This window comes from Myxine glutinosa, chromosome 7, assembly GCF_964187855.1.
Source record: "Myxine glutinosa chromosome 7, kmMyxGlut1.1, whole genome shotgun sequence".
Taxonomy (NCBI): Eukaryota; Metazoa; Chordata; class Myxini; order Myxiniformes; family Myxinidae; genus Myxine; species Myxine glutinosa.
The window spans coordinates 4,192,475-4,200,317 of NC_136267.1; the positions used below are offsets into that span (position 1 = coordinate 4,192,475).

The 7,843-nt window shown below is 47.3% G+C and overlaps 1 protein-coding gene across 1 annotated transcript in view; it reads right to left on the reverse strand.

Moving 5' to 3' along the window:
• LOC137430936 (uncharacterized) overlaps nt 1-7,843 on the reverse strand; it is a 194,215-nt gene that overhangs the window by 104,626 nt on the left and 81,746 nt on the right. The gene's annotated exons all lie outside the window — the stretch shown is intronic.

Consider the following 7,843-nt stretch of genomic DNA (forward strand, 5'->3'; position numbering starts at 1 on the left):
CGACTTATCAACTCTCCCAATCTGACCAAACACTCGGCCCATTCAAATTACGCCACAAATTTGGCTCTTGCTCTTTTCTACAGATATTACCATAGGTTTCTGCTCCTAATAACTCGCTGCTTATGTACCTCCGCTATTAGCGAGACCACGGATTACTCGACAAGCCACTACATCCCATGATTATTGTGTGGCCATTGGCAACTCGAGGGTGGTTCGTTATGATGTTTGTTTCTTCCCTACCACTGCCAAACCCAGGAACTCTTTACCTTCCCATGTATTTCCAAACACGTACGACCTTCCCCTTTTCAAAAGGCAGATTTTTTTTACTTCCTCCAAAATTCTAAGACTATTCCCTCTTTTTTCACTTTTATATCAATGCAGCTCTTTTATTTAAGGCCTCACCTGGATGAAGACTATACGCCCGTAACTGCAGCCCTCAACATTTAAAGAAAAACAAAAAAACACGTCCGATTGAGACAAAACTTACAGGGTCGGAGCGATGCCCATGTAAAATGTTTTTATGATAATTGTGACGTTATAGGTCACGTGGTATGGCAGCCATCTTGGATAAAACGCAAATAATTCAAAAAAATATTTCTCGGAAAACGCTGAATGAAAAAATTTGAAACTCAGCACATGGTCAAGTACTCCAAATGGGGAACAAAAGCATGATAATGATGACATCATCGGCCATACATGTTTTAATTGAATGCCTTATCCTAAAAATCTGAAATTGCAATCACATGATCGCTGACCCATTTTTATTGAATTATTCAAGTTATGACATGATAGGTCACATGGTTTGGCAGCCAAATTGGATTAATCAAAAACCTCAAAAAAACACATTCTCCCAAACCACCGAAGCGATCGACTCCAAACGTTACGTGTGTCATCGACTAGGCATGGCGATTAAAAGTTGATCACGAAAACGTCATCAGTCACATGGTGTGGCAGCCATATTGGATTGAAGGAAAATATTAAATAATTATATCTCAGAAACCGTTTACCCTATCGATGCGAAACTTTACAAATGCCATCTAACACCATCACTGCATATGGTTTTAAATGATGACGTCGTAGGTCATGTGGATTGGCAGCCATCTTGGATAGAAAAATGAACCATATCCGATCAACACAAAACTTCACAAATGTGAACCCTGACCCATACAAATGCAGAGTGTACATTTTTGATGTCATACGTCACGAGGTTTGGGAGCTTGAAAGCCAAAAAAAAAAAATAATACCTTTTCCGAAACCGCTTCAATGACCGATGTGAAATCTGTCATGCCTGGTAAAAATGTGATACTTGAGAACAGCTGAAGGGATTTAAATCAAACTTGTTTATTTTCAGGACAGTCAACGAGAGCATCTACCCATTGTCATGGGCAGTGAATACGCGGAGGCATATTGGCGACGGTCAAATTGCCCCAGTTCTTGTTTGTTTTATGGTAGATTGGACCAGGACACACATGTTTAGGGAGGCCTGCTCAGTCAACTTTCTTGTGAAAGTTGTCATCGAGCTGGGTTTATAAATTTGTCACGTGACAAAATTTGGGGTAGAGGATATATAATTGATTGTTTCACTATGTTCCCATTGCTCTATACCAACATTTTCGATATCATTATAAAGGGTTTAGGGCCACAAGTTGGAAGGGAAATTATTTGATGCGGTCACTTCGTGCAGGTTTAGAGGTCAAAAGTTCATGCTCAGAAGAGGTAGGTGAAACTATAGGGGTCTTGGGTAGAAATAGCCTTGCTGTAAGCAAGCCAATGAACATAAAGTAATCAAAATTACGCAAACATAAAATTACTATATGACAAAGGTTTTAATAATCAAAGAATGTTGGATGGGTCCACAGGTTTTAGGGATAACCACTTGGTGTCGATGAGCAGAATCACAAAATTGGCAAAAATCGAGTTTGTTTCGCAATAGTAGTTCTGCACAACCTACATGATGTAACCAATAGCAAATGTTGACAAAGAAAACACGTTAATACAGCAACATCTGAGAAAACACTGTGTGTGTGTGTGTGTGTGTGTGTGTGTGTGTGTGTGTGTGTGTGTGTGTGTGTGTGTGTGTGTGTGTGTGTGTGTTGGATCCCCAGCGAACGGGTGAAGCGAGCACTTCCGAGAGGGATCTACATGTGCAAAACATCAGGACTGTTGTGAAGGAAAAGATGATAAATCCCTTTGTCCATTCGAATGATGACATTGTGAACATCGCAACAGGCCAAGCTGATGGAAGCAAAGCAGGATGCACTTGCCAGAGCAAAGCAGGATGCACTTGCCAGAGCAAAGCAAGCAGACTCTGAAAAGGTTGACCCAGTAAAACCAAAAACATTTTTGGAAAAGACAAAGAAGAAATCGACACTCCAGCAAATTAAACACCTGTACATTGAAGAGAGTTCCGTAGTCCACAGCCTCTATTTTGATGAGAGCCAAGGTAAGGAGAAAGTTGATGCCATTTCCCATGAGAGCTCAATATACAAATTCACTCTTTACTCCAAACAAGCTACATCCACCTGGCTTCCCAATGAGGAAAGGAAACACATCACCAGTCTGATTATTCCACAATGCTTAAAGCCACAATGGGACCTCAATGGAAGGAACTTGAGGAACTGCCAGCTGTGGGGTCAAAGATGGGCTTTTTCATTGATCTAACGGCCTTCGTTCAGCGATATTACAAACTTGGCAGTCTTAAATTTGAGGAGCTATCTGTGAAATATCTCAACGATTTTGCGCATTAGAACAAAGGACTCCCAGATTGTACGTGTTGTTGGCGATCGCTATGATGTGAGCCCCCAGAAAAAGTTTAAGGATGGAAGAGGGAATGTGGAGGGAAAAAACCATGCAGAAGGTGAATATATATATATATATATATATATATATATATATATATATATATATATATATATAGTTGCGGAAATGAGGATTGTGTTTTTTTATTGTGTTGTATTGTATAGTAAATTGTTGTAAATATCACCCTCTGTAAAATGTAATGATTCCTTGTAAATACCTCCGTAGTGTAAAGGTCAAAGGGCGTCCCATAATTAGTCCATAAAGCATACACGTCAGCCAATCATAGAATACCCCTGTTCGATAGTTATATCTTTATTATGTGTATTAGGGTAAGGCCTTGTCTCCCATTAAGATGACACTCCATTGCACCAAGTGAAATAGAGTAGATTCCTTTCACACCCCCCTTTCATCATTGCCAAGCCTCGATTGCCAATTACATCCCCTCCAAAACCACCATTGAACATGTGCTCGGGTCGGGGGAGAAGGGCGCGCCCGCCCGTCGTCATCAAGGGCGGAGCCAGAGGGTCGCGCGACCAACCAGGGCCGAGGTGAGCACACCGATGGGCGTGTCCTGAAGGCCGGCGGCTTGATCGCCGGAGGCGTTATAAAGGCGCGCGCGCAAGAAGCAAGGTGGTAGCGTTGAGTGGTCGAGAGTGGTCGGTGGTGAGGAGTGATTGGACCAAGAGAGAGAAAGAGTGGTCGGTGGTGAGGAGTGATTGGACCAAGAGAGAGAAAGAGTGGTTGGACCAAGAAAGAGAACATAGAGAACATCCAAGGAGAGGACATCCCGGAAAGCACAAAGCCTGCTATTCGTCGCCTTGCTCGCCAAGGTTGGACTGAGCAGTAGTTAACAGCAAGAAGCCTGTTGTAGTCCTGGAAAAGCGCGCGACGTCCACCGCCGCAGCAGCAGACAACAGCAGCAGCAGCGGCGGCCACAGCAGCAACAACAGCCGCTTGGGGCCTGGACGGCAGTTTTGAGCAGGGCCGCGAAGGAACGGTGGCTGCTAAACGCGCCGATCGTGCCGATCCCTTGGACCTTCCTCTCCCTCCAGCCATCCACCTCCTGCCTTTCCACTCCTCTTGTGTACGTGAGTTTGTTTTGTTTGTTCTGTCCTGGGTATTTAATTAAGCTTGTATAAGGAATTTGCACTGTGTCTCTAATATCTTCTGTATATTATTTTATTATCTTTCCTTCTCCTTGGTTTTTTTGAGCCTGTAAATAGCAAATAAATTATATTCGTATTTCCAACCTTTTTGTCTGCTTCTTCTTCACATCCGTGTCGCCATAGTCTTTTCCCTTTTGAATATCTGTGGCGCGATCCGGCCAACGTTCGGGAATCGGGTTAGTCGGGGTAACTGTACGACCGCGGGGCCATCCGCTCGGCAAACACAACATCTTATCCGCGGGCCGTAACAATTGGTGTCAGGAGTGTCGGATTCGGACCTGGGACTAAATTTATTTAGCCCAAATTTTGGAACACCAATTGTACAATTGGCAGTAACAATTGGTGTCTGGGTGTGAGATACGAGGCCCGAACCAAATTTTTAAAACATCTAAAAAAAAAATTTGGTCAAAATTTGGAGCGGCCGAAATTTGGTTTGTTTTAAAGAAAAACCCGAACTTTGAAATCGCGCCATGGCTAGTCAAGGCGATCGGATGCAGGTGGGTGAACTAGAGGAGGGGTTAGGAGTAACCCAGGATCAGAGGGAGGAGAACAATGAGGAGGTGGTTGAGGAGGTTTCAGGCGCGCAAAATAGCGCCCTCGCGCACGAGGCTTCAGGCGCGCAAGATGGCGCTCTCGCGCACGTGGTTGGGGAGGCGCAGAATGGCGCCTCGTACGAGCGTGCGGTAGCCGAGCCCGCTGTATCAGCGGGCTTTAACATGCAGCCGTTTGACATGCAGCAGTTCATGGCACGGTTCGGCGAATATATGGCGGAGTCGAAGTGCGACAACGAAAAAAGAAGTAGGGAAATGAAAGAAATGAGGGACGAAGCGAGGGCTGATAGTAAAAAAATGGAAAACAGAATGATGGGGGTAATGAGGGACGAAGTGAGGGGTACCAGTGCCCAAATTGGGAAGTTAGACAAGAAATTTGAGGGGTTAGACAAGAAATTTGAGGGGTTAGACAATGGGATAGAAGGGGTGAAACATGGGTTAACGGGGGTGGAAAATAGAATGGCTGCCCAGGAGAATCAGATAGAGGGGGTGAAAAATGGGTTAACGGGGCTAGAAAATAGGATGGAAGACAAATTGCGGGCAATAGGGGAGCAATCCGCCCAGGAAATCAAACAGATGGGGAACCAGATAGAGGAGGTGAAAATCGGGTTAGAAGGTAAATTGGATGCTCAGAGGGATGAATTGGGACAGATAAGGGTGGCATCTACTAAGGAGATGGAGGAGATGAAAGAGGAGATACGCCGAGGTGTAAGCGAGGAGGTCTCGGTGGTACGCGAGGAGGTAAAGCGAGGTGAAAAGCGTATGGAGAAAGAGGTGAGAAATGGGACAGCAAAGTTACAAGGGGGCATAGAGGACCTGACGGAGGAGGTGGAACAGCTGACGGTGGGACAGACGGAGTTAGTGGAGCAGGTTCAAAGGAACACTGCGGTACTAGGAGGGTTAAAAGCGACACAAAACGACATTAAAAATGACTTAATAGCGACACAGAGGCAATGTCAGATGGTACGTGAGGGACTGACAACGAGGTTGGACGAGGTGACAGAAGTAATGGAGACGAAGGACCGGGAGGTGAGGACGCACATAGACGGTCAAGGTAGCCTTAGAGGACGAGATTGAGGAGACGCACCGGGAGATAAAAGAGGTGAAGCAAAAGTTAAAGGTGGTGGAAGAGGGGGTGAGTGAAATTAAGAAGAGACGGACAGAAACTAAGAGAGAAATACAGGAGGAGGTGATGGATTATGTACAAGGTCGGTGCTCAAATCGTGATTATGTGCTCACTAACGAAATAAAGAGTTTGCAGTTGGCGAAGGAGGTGCGGAGACGAGGTGCCAAGGTGAGTGGCGATATACGTGGAAATGTATATGATGTGAGGGGAGCTTCAGTCGGCTTGGGGGTTGATTTGGATCCGGGTGTTCGTGAGAGGCTGTTGGTGAAGTGTGCGACAGGTACGGAGTACGAGAGAGGAGGTGTGTGAGAATGTCCGACTCTGGGGTGTGTGAGGAAAAAGTGCGCGCCGAGGAGTGAGTGTGCTGTCGAGAGTGAGTTGGTCGTAGCGCGTGTGCGAGGGAGCACATGGAAGCGCGTAGTGAGGAGTGTTACAGAGGATGTAACGAGAGAGTGTACACCTGTGGTGAGTGTTACAGAGGGTGTAACGAGAGAGTGTGCGCAAGAGGATGCGCGAGAAAGGTGTGTAACGGACGGGTGCATGGGGAAAGAGTACGCTGTCAAGAGTAAGGGAGAATGCACGCCTGTGGTGAGTGTTACAGAGGGTGTAACGAGAGAGTGTGCGCAAGAGGATGCGCGAGAAAGGTGTGTAACGGACGGGTGCATGAGGAAAGAGTACGCTGTCGAGAGTAAGGGTGAGTGCGCGACCGAGTGTGGAGGTGAGAGTAGTAAGAGTGACACGCAGCGTGAGTTGGTTGTGGCAGGTGAGCGAGGATGTACACCTGGAATGGAAGGATGCACACCTGGAATGGTAGAACGCGTATGGGAATGCACGCTGGAGTTGGTAGTGAGGCACGTGGTTGGGTGTGCAAGTGAGAGCACACCTGTGGTTGTCACAGAGGAGGTGACCGAGAAGGGGGCGTGAAGAGGTGTGTTGGTGAGGTGTGCGAACGAGTGTGTGCAAAGGTGTGCGGTGGTCAGGTGTGTGACCAAGTCTGTGAGCGAAAGAACGAGTGCAATAGCGAAGTACGCGGGGTGTACGGGCGGCGCTGGAGCACCGAGCTCGGTGAGGGTGAAAGGGGTAGCGTATGCGTGTGAGCATGCAGGTGAAGCATCGACGGTAACCGGGTTAGCGGTTAGAGCGACTTATAGCCGAATCGGACCCTCGGTGCGCGCCGAGCAGCTTCGCGTGCCGCGAGGACCAGCGGGGAGCCGAACCATGGCAGTTTCGAAAGAACCGCCATACGCGATCCACGCTGGGCCTCGCTCTGAACGGCCGCGTCCGTGCTCCACTAGGCGGAGCGGGCAGCCCGATAGGAAGGGTCGTCATGGCGACCCTTTTTTGCTGAGGCGTTCCGGCAGGTCGAGATCGGGCCATTGGATGGCACCGTGCCAAGGTGGTGGGTGGGATCTCGGCCCGGGTAAACCTCCTTCCCTGCACCGAGTGCCGGACGTATCCAGCCGCCGGCACCAAACAACCCGCATTAATTGCTCGGCTTTACGAAGCCGAGCTTTAGAAGTGAATTGGCGCACCGAGAGGCACTAGTGAGAAGACTGATGATGATGATAGTGTTTTGGCCCCAAAATTAGAAAAACAAAATTTTATGATTGGCAGAGTGAGGATTGGCAGACGATTGGTAGTGATTGGCAAATTTTTAATTGGCTGAAATTTGATGTGCAAAATTGGTAGTGGAAGATACCCGATGTGGTGGGATGGCAACTCTGCCATCTCTCACAGCGGGGGCAAAGGAGCACTAGAGTTATGGGGTTTATGGCAGTGAAAACTAGCCCGGGAGGGTTAGGATATAATGATACGGATCTCGAGAAGATGACCTTAGGTAACGGTAAGGTTAGGTAGTGACAATGATACCTGTAGTGGGGACGCAGATAGATTAGAGTGGAGGATAATGACGTGGTATGTGCTTAGTTTAAAGGGAAGACGGGGAGCACTAAGTTAGCAGGGCAACAGGTAGTTTAGATGATGCCATGTGTAAGGAACAGGTGTGATTGCACAGGTGTGCAACTGAACAGGTGTATGGAGCAGTGTTTGAGTGAGTGATGGTGATGAGTGTTGTGTTGACCAAATGGTCCAGGATGGAAGGAGGGTGCAGGTGGCACCAGGTGTGATTGCACAGGTGTGCAACAACAGGTGTATGGAGAATTGTTGTGTGAAATACATGGAGTGTGGAACACATGGAGTGT